Source organism: Ornithorhynchus anatinus, chromosome 2 (assembly GCF_004115215.2).
Source record: "Ornithorhynchus anatinus isolate Pmale09 chromosome 2, mOrnAna1.pri.v4, whole genome shotgun sequence".
Classification (NCBI taxonomy): domain Eukaryota; kingdom Metazoa; phylum Chordata; class Mammalia; order Monotremata; family Ornithorhynchidae; genus Ornithorhynchus; species Ornithorhynchus anatinus.
Window position 1 is genome coordinate 84,513,428 of NC_041729.1, and position 18,751 is coordinate 84,532,178.

Genomic DNA, 18,751 nt, shown 5'->3' on the forward strand with positions numbered 1-18,751 from the left:
CACAATAAAGTAGCCAAATTTGACTTAATTGTGGAAAAAAAGAATATGTTGACTCTCCTTCATTGATCAGATAACCCCTCCTGAACAACACTGGTCTCTTCCATTTCGCCCCCTCCTCCCCTCCATCTTGAAACTTTTCCCAGTGTCTCCTTCCATCTTCAGTTTTCCCCTGTTTTCTTGTTTTTTTTTGTTTGTTCTACCTCCCACTGCCTTTACCATGTACCTCAAAACAGACTAATGTTTTACAGTAAGAATCAATGTGTTGTAAAGCTGAAATAGCTTGCAAATTTGATACATGGCTAAATCAAAGCATCTTAAATCAGAATTTTCCTGTACTCTGAAAGCAGGAAACAGATATTGGTAGGAGAAATTATGGTGGAATATCTTGAGAAAATCCCATTCACAATATTGCACCAATGAAGTATGTTATTTGAGCAAAGATACATAAGCTACAAGCAGTGCTATAGAGAATGTCTAATAACTTTGCCACCTACACTGCTGTTTTCTATCAAGGTTATGACCAGTTCTTCCCATCTCATAAGTCTCTGTATCCTGCAAGCTTTCAACATGCTTGCTTTATTAAGCTCCAATCATTAAACTAGCAGCCGGGAGGAAAAGGGCCTTGTCTCCATTTCATCTGCTCATTGGTTCTTGGAGACTTCCATGACATAGCTGCTGCCCATCAGTATTACATTCTGTGCAGGAAAATCCCCTTTTAATGTCAACAGCAAAGAAGAGGAAAGTTTTTATGCCTAGGAACTAAGACCCGTCTCTATTGGAGGGAGAGTCAAGCAGAGGCATATCCATTCCATTCCTAGTTTGGGCAGTGGCTAGCAAGTGGATGGCAATCTGCTAGAAGTCAAAACTCACTTGTGCTGGGTAGCAGCGGCATGAGAGAGAGCTGAGGATGGAGACTTAAGTGTACTACGTGGGAAAGAGGCAATGGTAAACCACTTCCATATTTTTACCAAAGAAACTCTATGGATGCACTACCAGAATGATTGCAGATGGAGTTGGGGCTTTCTGGGAGAGATATGGCCATGGCGTTACTATGGGTAGGACCTGACAGCATAAGACAACATCAACAATAATTAAGATCTCAAAAGGAGTACACTTCACTACCACTTTTCACAAGCCAGAAAGGCAAGAAAGAAAGGCTGTGCCCTAACTTTTTAACTCCTCTTGAATTACCACAAACATTTTCCAACCCAAATCCTCTCCAGCGAACTTCCTGATGGCTAAATCTGCCCATATAAAAAGGTGAATTTTTCCTTTAAAGCCACTTTCCTTCATGTCTACATTACAGCAGATCTGAACTGAGATCGGTTAATCAGCCGTTCAATCATTAATATTTATTGAATGCTCACTGGGTGCAGGGCACTGTACTAAGCACTTGGGAGAGTACAAGGAAATAGTTGATAGACTAGACCTTGAAGCTCCCTCTGTAAATCCAGAAATTCTATATTTGGAATAATACTTTATTTACAGAAAGGATGACACCTGAATTAGCCCCAACAGATGGATTTCTCCCTCCTTGTGAAAGACATCTGGTTAAGGTAAACTCCCTTGGAAATCCATCTCAGTGTTTAACAATCTCATTACTGGTAAATACTCTATTTCTTCATTTATTATAGTACCTCTTAAATGCTTACTGTTACACAGTCACTGTCCTACACTGGCCTTACAGTATATGCCAGAGAGAGGAGGATTTAATCCTCATTTTACAAGTGCGGTAACTGAGACACAGAGAGGTAAAATGACTTGCTTGAGTTCACACATTAGGTAAGTGGCAAAATTGAGATTAGAATCTAGGTCCTTGAATTCCCAGGCCCATGTTCTTTCCTCTAGCCCATGTTGCTTCATCTCCCTTTTTGGTGGGAGATGTGTATTTTTGCAGGTTTGCTATAAATCTATGGAAGGGACAAAATCATTTTGGGATCTAGACATGTTACTACAATCAATGGTATTTTTTGAGTATTTACTGTGTGCACAACATTGTACTAAGCATTTACAGGGATTTGAATGTTGCTATCTCACTGGCTGTCGTAATTGCACATCAGTAAAGAGATTCATTTCATGTGAATTAGCAGAAAGGACATGGGCCTGAGAGTCAGAGGACCTGGTTCTAATTTCAGCTCTGCCAGTTGCCTGCTTTTTAATGTTGGGCACGCCACTTAGCTTCTTTTTGCCTCCATTTCCTCTTCTGTAAGATACCTGTTTTCCCTACCGCTTAGATTGTGAGCCCTATTTGGGACCAAAACTGTGCCTGACCTGATTATCTTGTGCATACCTCAAAGCTTGGTACCAGGCTTATCACAGCATAAGATCTTAAAAACTGCCGCATTTATTATTTTGATTATTAGGATTTGAATTGAACTCCAAAACTGGGGTTATGAACTCCAAAGTGGAGCTATGAGAATAGAAGTAATCACTTCTTCTTTAACAGGTGTTTCCCTACATTGTGGACAGAACCCTATTATAAAATTAGGAAATACTCTTTCCAACAGTGTCCTGCTGTCTGGTTACAACTGATACAATGCTGATGAACGACTTGGTTCATGCAAGCGGTTGTTAGGCAAGGCAGAAATGCTATGATGCTTGTTTTCCATATCACAAGGCTCTTCAAGAATGCCGTCATCATGCTGTAGAAGAACTGACTGTACCCTGAGTGACTAAACAATTATTTTATTTATTTACCTCTTCATAAGAGCTTACTTTATTAGGATTTTATAATGCACCAACGATCTCTAAAAAATCTAGTGATAAAGAAGAAAAATATCCATATTATGAAATATCTTACAGTTTAATAGGATCAATGATCCTTATTACTTCAATATTATTGAAAACACCCATTATACCTATTTTTCTTTCGGGCATAACCTATGAAATGAAATTTTGAACTATTATTCTGAGAACTGCCAAGAAAGCAAAGTGAACATTTCTTTCGTCATTGAATTCATTAAGAAAAATATTCAGATTAGCAGAAGAATGGAAAACAGATTTATTTTCTAGAAAACAAATCTTAGATGGCCATATTTGGAACAGACCAATGTCAGCTGTTCATGTTAAATGCAGAGGCATGAATGTAATTGTTCGGTGCTCTCAGTAACTGAAGCAATTCTATAAAAAACATTCTTATTGTTTCTCACAAAAGTATGGAAAGTCATTCTGATTTGAAACTCTGCTGTGTTAGAACAGCAAATTAATAACTTTAGCTCAAGTGTAGAATAACACACAATAATGCAGTTTTAGAAAATAAAGGTAACACTTTCTGACAAAAGAGAAGGAATTTTTCTAAGGCCCGGAAATTCATGCCTTAGAATGAAACAATACTTTCTGGAAAAGTTTGTTCAGTCTAACAAATAGATTGGGTCTATCAGAGGACTTTTTTGATGTCTACTAAGGATAAAGAGGCAAGGAAGTAAAATCAAAAATAGCACCAAGTGCTGCAAACACCCAACAGGACAACAAAACAAGAGACATAGCAGGAGGCAGCCTTTGAGTGTGTAAAATCCAACCATGACTGTGGACTCAACATTGGACTTCAGTTGCACCAGTTCCCTTTGGTGAATTTCACTGTTCTCAAACACAAAGAATAGGCCTTTTTCTTACCAACCAGGGATTTTTCCGGAGACTCATTATTTCTCTGCACTGATGGGGGTCCAAGTCATGTTTGTGAAATGGGACAAAAGGAACCAATATTTTCTGACTCAACGCCTAAGAGATTTCATAATGTCATCTGCACAAGTTCAGCACCGATCAGTCATCGTCAACAGCATTTATTGAGCAACTACTGATGATGATGATGATGGCAATTGTTAAGTGCTTACTATGTGCCAAGCACTGTTCTGGGTGCTGGGGTAGACATAAGATAATCAGATCGGACAAGATCCCAGTCCTACATGAGGCTCAAAGTCTAAGTGGGAGGGAGAACAGGTACATACAATTATGAGAACCAGTCTTCCAGGGCAGCCCAACTCTTGGGGAACTAACTTGTCAAATTAAGATTAATACCTGTTGGGTTTTTTTTAATAATGTTATTTGTTAAGTGCTTATTATATGCCAAATTCTGTACTAAGCACTGGGGTAGATGCAACATAATCAAGATGGATGGATAATCAAGTCCCTGGCCCACATGGGGCTCACAGATTTAATCCTCATTTTACAGATCAGGTAACTGAGGCACAGAGAAGTTAAGTGATTTGCTCAAGTTCACATGCCAGACAAGTCATGGATCCAGAATTTGAACACAGGTCCTCCATCTCCCAGTCCTGTACTCTGTGGCCCATTAAATAGTTGCTGTCCCCAGCTTAGCAGGAAGCGATTACCGATGCAGTGACTCCTGCTTTGGCTGTCCTTGCACACCCCAGAATGGTCTAGTGGCAAGAGCATGGGCTTGGGAGTCAGAGACGTGGGTTCTAATCCCGGCTCCACCACTTGTCTGCTGTGTGACCTTGGCAAGTCATTAACTTCTCTGTGCCTCAGTTACTTCGTCTGTAAAAGGGGGATTAAGACTGTGAGTGATTAAGACTGTGAGCCCCACTTGGGACAACCTGATTACCTTGTTATCTACCCCAGTGCTTAGAACAGTGCTTGGCACATAGAATGCACTTAACAAACACCATAATTCTTATTATTATCCCGGAGCCAGGGACAGATTATTAGGCCCACACTATTAGGTTTCTACCAGAGGGAGCCTAGACCTGCCTACCAGCTTCCCCCAGTGGTCTGTACCAGGCCCCACCACCAAGGGGGTTTAGCTTCTCCTTTGAGGTCCCACCCATGGTGACAGTTGCCTCTCTTGGCAGGGCCTGCCTCGTTAGCCCCTGAGGTAACCCAAATCAACTTTTACTGAGGTCTTTACCACTCCATTTCTGAGGCCACACCCGGACTTGGATGAGACCCGCTCACAGTAAATCCTTCACCCAGTTTGGGGATGAGGGCGCTGCCTTTGGTTCCATGTGGCAGGTTGTAGGTGGATGCCCAGAAATAGTCATTAAGTTGCAGAAACACTGGGCTGCTCCTGCGAGTAGTTGTCAATGATCCCCCTCATGCCCTACTGTTCTCTGATGACAGCCCTCTCGGCTTCTCATCTTGTACAGATAAATAGGAGAGCGTTTTGGATCATTCTTTTAGGAAGATGGAGAATCAGACCCTGACCTGGGATAGTGCCAACATTCCCAGGAGCTGCCAGAGGTCCTTGTTGATCATGGTTCCGGGTGGCAGTAAAGTTCACTGTGGTCTCTGGGGTCAGACCATCACTAGGGTAGAGAAGAAGCGTGGCTCAGTGGAAAGAGCACGGGCTTAGGAGTCAGAGGTCAGGGGTACTAATCCCGGCTCTGCCACTGTCAGCTGTGTGACTTTGGGCAAGTCACTTAACTTCTCGGTACCTCAGTTACCTCATCTGTAAAATGGGGATTAAGACTGTGAACCTCACATGGGACAACCTAATTACCCTTTATCTACTCCAGCACTTAGAACAGTGTGCGGCCTTCTTACCAGGCTAATTGCAGTTTGGTCCTAGGAAATTGTTCCCTTTTAAAAGTACATGGTTTGTCTTTCCCTTTAACAGTCAAATCTCTGAATCCTAATGTCAGTATCTCCTATATAAGATTTTCATTCAAATGTGTTAGAAATAAACTTAAGAATGTAAATGCAATCTGAGAGAACATCAGTAGATGTACAAACTTTTTTTACGTTTTCTCAAAAATTTGATCCCAGAACAGTGATTATAGGGGGTTTTTATGTTGCACATCACTTGATTTTCCTTCCTGAAATGCAGAAATTTATGGTTAATTTTTCTTCTGCGTTCCTCTTTAGATTGTATGATCCTTAAGGGCAGAAACCCTCTCCTTCACTTTTATCTCATATTTCCAACCTGGGCCAGGGGGTGCCACCAGTGATTGGACTGTAGTAATAATAATAATAATGTTGGTATTTGTTAAGTGCTTACTGTGTGCCAGGCACTGTACTAAGTGCTGGAATGGATATGAACAAATCCTATTGGACACAGTCCACGTCCCACATGGGGCTCACATTCTTCATCCCCATTTTACAGATGAGGTAACTGAGCATAGAGAAGTGAAGTGGCTTGCCCAAGGCCACAGAGTAAACAAGTGGCGATGGCAGGATTAGAACCCATGACCTTCTGACTCCCAAGCCAGTATTCTAACCACTACACCATGCTGCTCTTCTAAAACTTGCATAACACTGAAGAGTTGCTTTAGGGTGTTTTGCAAAGGAATTCTGCAAGAAGATTTCAATACAAAATAAGACAGCTATACAGAGTTTTGCTTGGAAGGCACATTCATTATACGAGCCACTGAAGTGCACATTATTTTTTAGAGAAAAAATTGTTTTTTGAGATCAAATTTTCCATCCCACACTGCTATGTTGACAAACAGGTTTATTCCTCTTGCCCTGGTCAAAATGTTTTTAACATTATTCCAAGAGGTTTAACCAAGGCACCAGGTTACCAGTTTAACACTGGCCTGGGGTGGAAATGGTAGGAAGATATAATTTAGCAACAATGGAGTAATCATTACAAAATGAATTAGAAGCTTTGGGTCATTTGTTAAGAGTCTAAAATACAATTGCACTTAAAAAAACAACTCACAACTTCAAAGGAGGTCTCAACACAAAATAAAAGCTCTGCCCGCTGATTAGTTAAAAGTGAAAAAGGATTGCTTAACACACTACAAGACAGGAGTACAATTTAAAGTGATTGTGGTGAATTATAAGAAAAAATAAAATCAGGATGAAATTCAATTAGGACAAAACCAAATACTATTAGGGGCAAGAAAAGGATAGGAGACTAGCTAGGCAGCTACTGAAAACCTTAGTCCTAATCTACACATTATGGAATGAGTCACCAATGTACTGATGTTCTTCCAAAACTCAGTGTGACACTGGACTGTTTTGCATTATTCATTAACTTTATTAGAGTGTTGGGTTCAGTTTTGGTCCAGGAAGTAGAGAAGCAGGAGAGTGTACAGCTTAGGGGTAACATTTTTACAATGATAGAAAATAAGAAATGACAGGTTTAAATGAGGCTCTATGGCTTGGGAAAGAGAAGGCTCAGAGGTTAATTTCTGCATGCAGTAATAATAATTGCAGTATTGAAGCATTTACTATATGTTAAGCACTATTCTAAGAGCTGGGGTAAATACAGGACAATCAGGTCAGACACAGTCCTTGTCTCATTCATTCATTCAATCAAATTTATTGAGTGCTTACTGTGTGCGGAGCACTGTACTAAGTAATTGATAGAGTACAATACAACAATAAAAACTGACACAATTCCTGTCCACAACAAGCATACGGTCTAGCGGTGGGGAGACAGATATTAATATACACAAATAAATTACAGATAAGTACGTAAGTGCTGTGGGCCTGGAAAAGGGGAAGAACAAAGGGAGCAAGTCAGGGTGACGCAGAAGGGGTGGGAGAAGAGGAAAGGGGGGACTTAGTCAGGGAAGGCCTCCCGGAGATGTGCCTTCAAAAAGGCTCTGGAGAAGGGAAGAGTAATCGTCTGTTGAATTTGAAGAGAGAAGGCATTTCAAGCCAGAGACAGGACATGGGCAAGGGGTTGGAGGTGAGATAGGTGAGATTAAGGCACAATGAGAAGGTCAGCATTAGAGGAGCAAAGTTTGCAGGCTGGGTTGTAGTAAGAGAGTAGTGAGGTGAGGTAGGAGGGGTTAAGAAGATGGAGTGGTTTAAAGCCATTGGTGACGAGTTTCTGTTTGACGCAGAGGTGAAGGGCAACCAATGGAGTTTCTTGAGGAATGAGGGTGACATGTCCTGAACTTTTTGTAGGAAACTGATGGGGGCAGAAGAGTGAAATATGGACTGGAGTGGAGAGAGGCAGGAAGGCTGGGAGGTTAACAAGGAGGCAGATGCAGTAATCCATAGGATGAGAGATAGTATTAACCTGGCTGCTTTTTGGGTGGAGAGGAAAGGGTGGATTTTAGCAATGTTGTAAAGGTAGGACCAACAGGATTTAATGATGGATTTAATATATGGGTTGAATGAGAGAGAGGAGTTAAGAGTAACACAAAGGTTATGGGCTTAGAAGAATGGTGGTGCCATATACAGTAATGAGAAAGTCAGGGAGAGGACATGGAGTTCCCAATCTAAGAAAGAAGGGAGGCCGGTATTGAATCCCTATTTCACAGTTGAGGAAATGAAGGCACAAGGAAGATAAGTGACTTCTGCAAGGTCACTCAGCAGGCAAATGGAGGAACTGGGATTAGAGCCCAGATGCTCTGACTCCCAGGTCAATGCTCTTTCCATTTGGGTCACACTTCAAGTACTTGAACCCAACATAATCATAATCTCTTTCCCTGGGAGAGTTAAATTTGAGACTTAATGAGTGTGATTTCTCGGCAAACGTTTCTTTACTAAATTGGCATTTCCACACTGGCTTCCAAGTCCTTTTAATTTAGCCCTCTTGAGTGGTGACAAATATTAAATACTATCAATGAGACTTTCCTATCACCTGTTTTAGAGACATTGAAAAATGTAATTGTTAAATTTAGTTTTATATCGCAGGTTTTACCAAATCTACAAGAGTCTTTTTGTGGTGGGTTAGTTCATTGTTATAGGCAGTGGCACAAAACTGGAGTGATTTGGGGGGATGCCCTAGACAAAATTGTTAAGTTCAATCAGGTGGTATCATGACAGCTCTTCACTCTAACAAATATCAGGAGTTTGAGCTTGGTTTAAACAAAGGCGGTCACAAAAAATAGGTTCAGAGAAGGATCACAAAATAGTAAGGCTAGATGATTCCATCAGCACTTATGTACATATTTGGGATTTATATATTTATACCAAGTTCTGTCTCCTTCTCTAAACTGCAAGATCCTTGTGGACATATTGTACTCTATTAAGTGACTCTTGCTGGACAGCTGTGGCATGGGAAAGAGTCTTTGGCAGAGATTTAAGTTTACAGTACGGAAGGAGTCACTGGTAAACCACTTTCAAATTTTTACCAAAAAAACTCTATAGATCACTACCAGAATGATGCAGCTGGAGGTGGGGTGTTCTGGGAGAGATGTGTCCATGGTGTCTCTATGGGTGGGAGACGAGTCGATGGCATAAGAGGAGGCAAGCGTCTCTCCCAAGCACTTATGGTGCTTTGCACATAGTGAGCGCTCAATAAATACATGTCTGATTGATCAGTATAATAGAAGTTCCTTATCAAAAGTAGTAAAAGTATAACCCAAGACATATATCAATCAGTATGATATGGAAGGATTGCAAAACTGGACCATGGGAATCCTGCCCTTGACTAAAAGGAAAGGTAGAATGAGACTAGGACATAAGAATGAACTAATCCTGAGAGGCCCAATCAACACACAGGTCAGGGGTGGTAACTTGGTGAATGAATGTATAAATGAAGTAAGCCTTGGGACAAGCTGCCTCTACTATCTCATTCACCCTCTAAGAAACTATCACGCAAGACATTTGAGTGTCTGGTCCTCTGCAAATGTGAGCAAGTAGGCTCCACTCATTCAACACTACTTTTTCAAACTTGACAGTAAAGCATTTTTGATCCATTTTTTATACTGGGACAGCATTGACATTCACTTCTACCATGATGTATATTTATCTCTTGTGAAGTGCATTTTTCACTCCTCGTGAAATCTTTCCATTTCATTGTCATCTTGCTGTATTTGGATTGTATCTTTTACTATTCCCTATCTACTGTGACAACTAATGCTCAGGATGTAGTTATCACTTCCATTGACAAGATATCCCAGCTTTCTACCAGATGGATCACATCCTTTTTTCATAATATGACAGTGCTTCCAATTCGGGTTCTGCTGTTCTCTGATTTACTGAGTAATAGTTGATGGCAGTTGTGGCACATGGTGCACGAAGGGTTTTGGATTTTCTCTTCACATTGCTTGGTTTAATCCTTTCAGTTTGAGCTGCACAACCCTGAGTCCATATGATTAGGGACTTAATAGACTGTGATTTGTCCACCCTCGTGTGATTTTTATACTTGCCCATATGATTGCCTTTGATACTGAGCAAAATCTAAATTCTCCCCATTTTCCCAGTTCATACAACTTATTCTTTAGTGGAATTTTGGACATTTTTCAACAAAGTAGTTCACGTGCCAACCTTAGCACATTCTACACTTTACCCAGGTTGGTCTTTGAATGGTGGAGCACAATCAAGCATCTCACCATCATAAATCAATCAGTCAGAGGTATTTATTGAGCGCTTACTTTCAGAACCTTAGCATAGTCACAGCTTGATTAGACTTACTGGTGTATGTAATCCTCTGACCTTCACTGTGAGGCACCATTTGATACAAGTGTTGAGTTGTGGTAGCATCAGTTAATTGGCATCAATGATTGGAAACCACAAGAGTAGCATTTTATGCAAGAGTAAATATGAAATGGTACTCATATGCAATTTGGAAATCATTTGAATTTTGTTTTGCTACAAGAAATGCAAAAAATAATACCCTATCAGGACTCTTTCAAAGCAGGGAGTAGAGCGTTACTGCACTTTCACAATGTCTCAACATATACATCATCAATGAGAACATTAACTGCATGGAAAAGGCAAAAGACAAAGTTTCTGAAGAAAGAAGATGTTGAAATCTTTAAAATGATCCCTCTATGAATTTTCTGTCCCAAATATGATATAGTATTGCTCTGGTGAAGATTTTCTATATCAAGGTTGACCTCAAACTGAATACCATTAGCACTTAAGTTGCATTTCCCTCACATATTGACCAAATCCATTTCCCTGCTAGCTAAAAGAAAAGTGCTGAGAATACTAAATCTCAATTTTCTTCTCTTTCACTAATAAAATAGCTTTGGTCGGGTGGAAATTAACTCTTGTCAATGCATTCAACACAACTGGAATCTGACTCCTGGTGGATAAAAGCCAGAACTGCACAATGAAAATCACAATGAACACAGCCTGAGTTACACAAAACTGTGTAGGAAATTCAATTTCGTCAAAGGACCTTATAATCACACTGGGATCTCTATTAAGTCCATTTGAAAAGAGGGAATCTCTTACTGGAGAAACAACTAATGCACACTGGTAAGACTGTCTTGATGACTGCTATATTTGCAGATGATGCAGCAGAATGGGAAAGGATAAGCAGTATGAATCAGTTTTAGTATAATCACAGTGTCAAAGTTGGATGAAGAGTTGCCCAAGCAGAAATAGAGAGGCCCAACCATTTTGCCACTAATCATAGTGGGTTCAGATTGTGGCCATCATGTGCTGGGGAAGGAGATTACTGTAACCAAGAAACCAGTGCAGCAATGAATATACAATTTCTCACTCCAAGATCATGTTCCAAATGAAGAGACTGGGAATTGTATGATGTCAGTTATACATGAAGAAAACAAAGATGATCAGGCTACATGGCTCTCAAGGTGACACATCTGAGGAACCACTAACAGATTGAAAACCAAGAAGCAGAAAACGGAAGAAAACTGAGAATGTGCTGCATAGATCCAGTGGCACTATGTTTTCATCGGAGATCGATGCAGTACTAGAGTTTGAATTGAATAGTGTGTCAGGTTTACATTTATGGGGGAATGAACAAAAATTAACTGGATAAAAGGGTATGAAAGGACATTACCGACTATTCTATTCTCCATGTCCAAATAGACAAAATTGGGCTTAAATTAAAGCAGAAGAGTCTTGTTCAGTTGAATATAAAAAAAAGACTTCCCAATTTTTAAGGTGTAGATATTTAGACAGCCTGGAGATAGTCTAGGGCTTCCAATCTTGAATAGTTTCGTTATTCACCTAACTGGAGGCAGGGCCTTGACTAGCGAGGTCATTACAGATCTCTGATTCTACGATATGGATTTTAAATGTCTTTTACTTCTGATATAATCTCCCAAGTGCTTCATACAGTGCTTTTTACATGGTAAGTGTTCAAATACCATTAATTGATGCTAGGCAGTATAGGGAGAAAAGTAAATCTAACAAAGCCTAATCCATCATGAGAAGCATAATCCATCCATGAGAAACAGCATGGTCTAGTGGGAAAAGCATCGATCTGGAAGTCAGAAGGACATGGGTTCTCATCCTGGCTCTGCCACTTATCTGCTATGTGACCTTGGGCAAGTCATTTCACTTCTCTCCTCAGTTACCTCATCTGTAAAATGGGAATTGAGACTGTGAGCCCCCAACAAACAGGGACATTGTCCAACTAGATTTGCTTGTGTGCATCACAGCACTTAGTACAGTGCCTGACACATAGTAAGTACTTAAAAAATACCACAGTTTTTATTATGATTAGGAGTCAGAGAACTTAGTTTCTAATTCCTGCTCTGTTATGGCCTGCTGAGTACCTTGGGCAAATCACTTAACTTCTCTGTGTTTGTTTCCTCATCTTTAAGAATAGGGATAAGCACTTGAGATTGCATTGTTTTCACTGCATTGGTAGAGAAGCATCATGGCAGAGTGGAAAGAACACAGGTCTAAGAGTCAGAGCATCTGGGTCCTAATCCCAGCTTCTCCACTTGTTTGTCGTGTGATCTTGGAAAAGTCACTTAATTTCTCTGTGCCTCAGTTGCTTCATCTGTAAAACTGGGATTAAGACTCTGAGCCCTGTGTAGGCCAGGGTCTGTGTCCAACCCGATTATCTGATATCTGCCCCAGGATTTATTACAGTGCTTGTCACATAGGGAGTGCTTAACAAATACTACAGTTATTATTATTATCAAATAAAGACCCTTCAAATACCTCCTGGAATCCTCAGAGGAGACCAGGCAATGTCATAAACATATGAAGTTGGAAGCATTAGAGAGAGAAGGACACAGGAGGCAGATAGGCAACAGAAACTCAGAAACAAGCTGCCATCTTGCCCGTTCCCATTATTCCTTTCTGATCTGACTCCATCAGTGGGATCACCAACCAGTTTTTTTCCTCTCTTCAGATATAGGGAAAGTCACTGTTTCACATGATGTTCTTTGTCATCAGACTGAAAGTATTCCAGTTTTATGAATGTTTTTATTTTCAATCTAGTTGGGTTGAAAAACATTTAATTTTTAAAATGGAAAAAGAGCAATTTAAGACATATTTTTCATTTGGGCTATGGTCTTATGCTTTTGCCTTCAAGTGGATTCCATGTCAAATTGCTCATTGATCCATAGCAACAGATGTTCCAACGGGTCTAGTTTTTAGAAATGTCACTAAGTTCATTAACAACCACTTCTTCCTGACCTTCAATTTCTGTTGGATCATCTCAGCCCCTCTCTCTAATAACCTGAATATCTTTCGAATACCTTGAGTCTATTTGAGTTTGATATCTTACCTTGAAGCAATATGACATAGTCTTTTCTTGATATCTTTCACTTTCCTTTTCCCTTCTCCCTTCCTGCCTCTAACCCCCTTCCAGACTCAACCTGTGAGTGTAGGGGCAGATCTGGTGCACAGCTGGTCAATTTTCCCCAGGTCGGTGGCTGTTCTGCTCAGCTGTTCAGGGGTCCCTAAAGTGTGGTGGGTTCTAGAGCATTATCCCTATCTGTGCCTGACTACAGCAACCGGTAGTGATGTTCTTCTCCTGGAATAAAGGTTTCAAGAAGATCAGGTTACCAAGAGGCAGACTCCGAAAGTTATACAGATTTTGCATGAGGCAAACCCATTAATACAACCAGTGACTATTCTTAAATGCGCACAGTGTCTTAGATGATGCACTCCCGAATAACTTTTCAGTCATACTTAAGCCCATGGTTAAGACCTTAAGGTCCATACCCCCATCTTTGAAAAACAAAGGGCAACTATACATAGTCCAGGAATGGTCCTGTGTTCCAAAGTGCCTTAAAGCTATATCATGCTCTAAGACTGAAGGAATAGTTCACTATTACCCTGTCAAATTTTGCGAGAAATTAGGGTTGGGTAGGGAACTTTTCTGTTGCAAAATAGTAACACAAACATTATATAAACAGAATCACCTTCCGAAATTGGCTATCAAAATCAAGTCCCTGTCTTAAGGTTTAAATAAAGCTTAATTCTGAATTCATAGTCTTCTAAGTGAGGTTTAAAATATATACTTGTCTATCATCTTGCCATGAAAAATAAGGATTCATTCCAGATAATCATATATTAAATTAGCAAACACATCAGTGGGAGATTTTGAGACAAGATATTAAGCAAGCTCAAGCCAATTTAGGCAGAAGTGTGCACAGACCACAAAAAAAAATAAAAAAGAGAGAGAATTCCTGAGGTGTGGTACTTGTGTTTTGACTAGTGAACTAAGCCAACATTTGTCCACACCCCCTTTTATGGTAATTGATATGTGCTACTATGTTCCAGGCACTGTACTAAGCTCTGGCGTAGATGATACAAGATAATCAGGTTGGACACAGTCCGCCCATTCCCATATGGGGCTCGCACTCTAAACTAACTAATGCATGGAGAAGTTAGTCAATTGTATCTATTGAGAGCTTACTGTGTGTAGAGCACTGCACTAAGCGCTTGGTAGAGTACAATATAACAGACACATTCCCTGCCTACAACATGCTTGCTGTCTAGAGTTGGAGACAGACATTAATATAAATAAATGAATTACAGATATAAACATAAGTGTTATGGGGCTGGGAGATGGGTAGAATAAAGGGAACAGGTCAGGGCAACCCATAAGGGAGTGGAAGAAAAGGAAAATAAGGTTTAGTCAGGGAAGTTCTCTTGGAGGAGATGTGCCTTCAAAAAGGCTTTGAAGGTGTGGGGAGTAATTGTCTGATATGAGGAGGGAAGGTGTTCCAACCCAGAGGTAAGACAATGACAAGAGGTCCTCGGTAAGATAGATATGTTCAAGGTACAGTGAGAAGATTGGCATTAGAGGGGTGAAGTGTACGGGTTGGGTTGTAGGAAGAGAATATTGAAGTGAGTAGGAGGGAGCAAGGTGATTGAGTGTTTTAAAGACAATGGTGAGAAGTTTCTGTTTGAAATGGAGGTTGATGGGCTACTACTGGAGGTTCTTGAGAAGTGGGGAAACATAGCCTAAACATTTTTGTAGAAAAATGATCTGGGCAGCAGAGTGAACTGGCCTGGGGAGAAACACAAGGCAGGGCGGTCTTCAGGGTGCCTGATATAATAATAAAGGTGGGATAGGATAAGTAACTGGATTAATGAGGTAACAGTTTGGATGGAGAGAAAAGGGTAGATTTTAGCGATGTTGTGAAGGTGGAACTGATAGGATTTAGTGATGGATTGAATAGGTATGTTGAATGAGAGAGAGGAGTCAAGGATTACACCAGGTTAAGGGTTTGTGAGACAGGCAGGGTGGTGGTACCATCTATAGTGTTTGGAAAGGCATGGGGAGGGCAGTGTTTGGGTGGGAAGATAAGAAGTTCTGTTTTAGACATGTTTAGTTTGAGGAGGCAAGAGGCCAACCAACTAGAGGTGTCTTGAAGGCAGGAGGAAATGTAAGGCTGCAAAGAGGGAGAGAGATCAGGGTTGGAGATGTAGATTTGGTTATCTGCATAGAGGTGGTAATTGAAGTTATGTGAGGGAATGAATTTTCCAAGGGAGTGGGTGTAGATGGAGATTAGAAGGGGGACCCAGAACTGAACCTTGAGGGATACCCACAATTAGAGGGTGAGAGACAGAAGTGGCCCCTCTCAGGAGCGCACCTGGAGAGTTTTCGGTGCTCTACCAGTGTCAGCTATGGGAGGGAGAGTCCTAGCTTGGGCAGTAGCTAGTGAGTGGAAGACAATCTGCTACAAGTCAAAACTCATCTATGGTGGGCAGCAGTGGCATGGGAGAAAGTCAAAGGAGGAGAGTCAAGTTTACTGAACAGAAGAAAGCAATGGTAAACACTTTTGTATTTTTACCAAAAAAAGTCTACAGATTACACTACCAGAACGATTGCAGGTGGAGGTGGGGCATTTTGGGAGAGATGTGTCCATGGAGTCGCTGTGGATTGGAAATGACTTCACAGCATAAGACAAGGCAAGGCAGAGGAGGAGCCTGCGAAAGAGACTCAGTGCCCAGAGAGATAGGAGGAGAACCTGGAGACAACAGTATCAGTGAAGCCGAGGTTGGATACTGTTTCCAGGAGAAGGGGGTGGTAGACAGTGTTGAAGGCAACTGAGAGGATGATTAGAATGGAGTAGAGGTCTTTGTATTTGCCATGAAGATCATTTATGACCTCTGAGAGGCGGGTTTTTGCAAAGTGAAGGGAACAGAAGGCAGATTGGAGGGAGTCAAAGAGAGAATTGCAGAAGAGGAACTTGAGACAGCGGTATAGACAACTTGCTCGAGGAGTTTGGAGAAGAATGGTAGGAGGGAGATGGGACAGTAACGGAGGGAGACATAATGTCAAGGGAGGTTTTTTTAGGATAAGTGAGACATGGGCATGTTTGAAAGCAGTGAAGTAAAGAAGTGATTTGCCCAAGGTCAGCCAGCAGACAAGGGGCAGAGCAGAGATTAGAACCCAGTTCCTTATGACTCAAGTCCTGAGTTCTATACACTAGACTATCCTGCTGCTCCAGACATGGTCCTCAGACATAGAGTCACTCTCAAGTTTTTCTGATCTTATTTGAGGAAAATAGCCCTCACAAAATAACCTTGAATTTGGTTAAATTAATCAGCTATTAAAGTGCACTTCATGAATTGATTGCTTTCATCCTTCTTCAGATCATACCTAATTGCTCAAAATGAAAGATCATCTCATTAGCCGACAAGATGGCTTGATGCAAAATGAAGAACATATTTCTAGAGCTAAGTGATATTCTTTTAGAAACATATAAAATGAAGGGTCTTGTCACCTAGCTTTTTCATTCTTACATGCTGCTTCTTGCAATTTGACTTCTTTATCTTCATTCATTCATTCATATTTATTTAGCGCTTTGTGCAGAGCACTATACTAAGCACTTGGGAGAGTATAATACAACAACAGACAGCCACATTCCATGCCCACAGTGGATTTACAGTCTTGAGTGTGTGGGGGAAGGGGACAGACATCAATACAAATAAATGAAATTACAGATATGCACATAAATGCTGTGGGGCTGGGATGGGGGAAGAGCAAAGGGAACAACTCAGGGTGTTGCAGAAGGGAGTGGGAAATGAGGAGAAGTGGGGCTTGTCTGGGAAGGCCTCTTGGAGGAGATGTGCCTTCAATAAGTCTTCTAAGGGGGAAATGGGGCTGTAAGTAGGGGCAGGGTACTTGGCTAGGCAACTACTATGGTAACTTTCCAGATGATAAAAATCAGGTACCCATAAGGATTTTATCATCTGGAGAGTGACAAGGACATCTTTCTTTCAGTTTAAAAGCAAATGAACAACACCACAAAAAAACCCCACACCTGTTCACATATTTCCCAAGGATATTCCCTTTGGATCTACAAACACAGGGAAAACCCACAAAGTCCTTAAGAAGTAAAACTTCTATACAAACCTTTAGAACACTGGGCTTTGACTAGTTAGTTTACTGCCTAGACTACACAGAGTTTAGACTGTGGCTTCTCAACTGTTAGGCTGCAGGGCTCTTAACTAAGTAGCCCCCCCCACTGCTTTGGACACATTACTTCCATGTTAGCAAGCTCACATTTTGACACATGAACCACAGTGATGTGACTGTGAATGTTTAGGCATCTACTGATCTCTAAACGGAACTCCAAAAGACACCATGTAGCCATTCTGGATGGTATGTAATTGAAAGCCCTTTTAATTGCTGAGGACTAATTGGAAAATAAATGCAAACAGTGGATGCTTTAATCCAGAAAAATTGCATGTGTAGAAACTAAGCTCAGTGTCTTTCCAAAACTCATTTCCCCGTCTACAATATCTGTAAATAAGAATTTGATATGTTTTTCTCTTGATGTTCTTGAACCAGTAATGTTCTGGTGTTAAAGTGATTAGAAAAACCATAGCCTCCCAAGGAGATATTGATTATTTAGATGCTTCTAAAATCAACAGAAATTGTAGGAGTGATTTCTAAGGACAGATTTTCTTTGAGGAGATAGGTAAAGCACATACAATTTACACCCATCAACAGAGATAAACTTGAACTCATCTGGTTTTGCAATTAATATTTGCCATATTTTTTACAATATAAATGAAATTCCTCTATGGATTTGAATTCCAAAAAAATAAACTTGTGCTGTCACTCTGCAATTCTAAAGTTTTCATTTTACTGCCCTATTTCTTCCTGCTACTGGGTCACCTATACACATAAGTCTTTCCCCCTTAAACACTTAACTTCTCACCCACTGCCCAGCACATATGTCCGTATCTTAAAACTCTGTTGCTCTCCCCTACTTGTAAGTTATTTCATTGTCTGAATCCCCTAATACACCGTAAATTCCTTGGGGGCCAGAGATTGTGTCTACTAACTGTATTTTACTCTCATAAGAACTTAGTTCATTTCTCTCTACATAGTAAGTCCTTAATAAATTCTATTGATTGATTTCACTTGGCATGTGAGATGCTAAAAAAAAATCCTACATGTCCTTGATTGAATAAGGCCAACCAGAAGTTAGCATACATATATTTATGCTATTAGGTATTGTTGTCTGTGTGAGCAGATAATATTTCTGATGGTGAGAGCCTATCTATTTGGGCAGATGTGCCTGAAAAGACCAGTGTGTAACAAATAATGCATTCCACTGAATGTGTATGTGAAGGTTGCCTAGAGCTTCCTTCCTTGGGAAGTCCCTAATCCAGGGAAGTAGCATGGTCAGTGGAAGAATAACAATTCTGAGATCTAGAGAACATCTGGGTGCTAATTCTGACCCTTCCACCAGCCTGCTGTGTG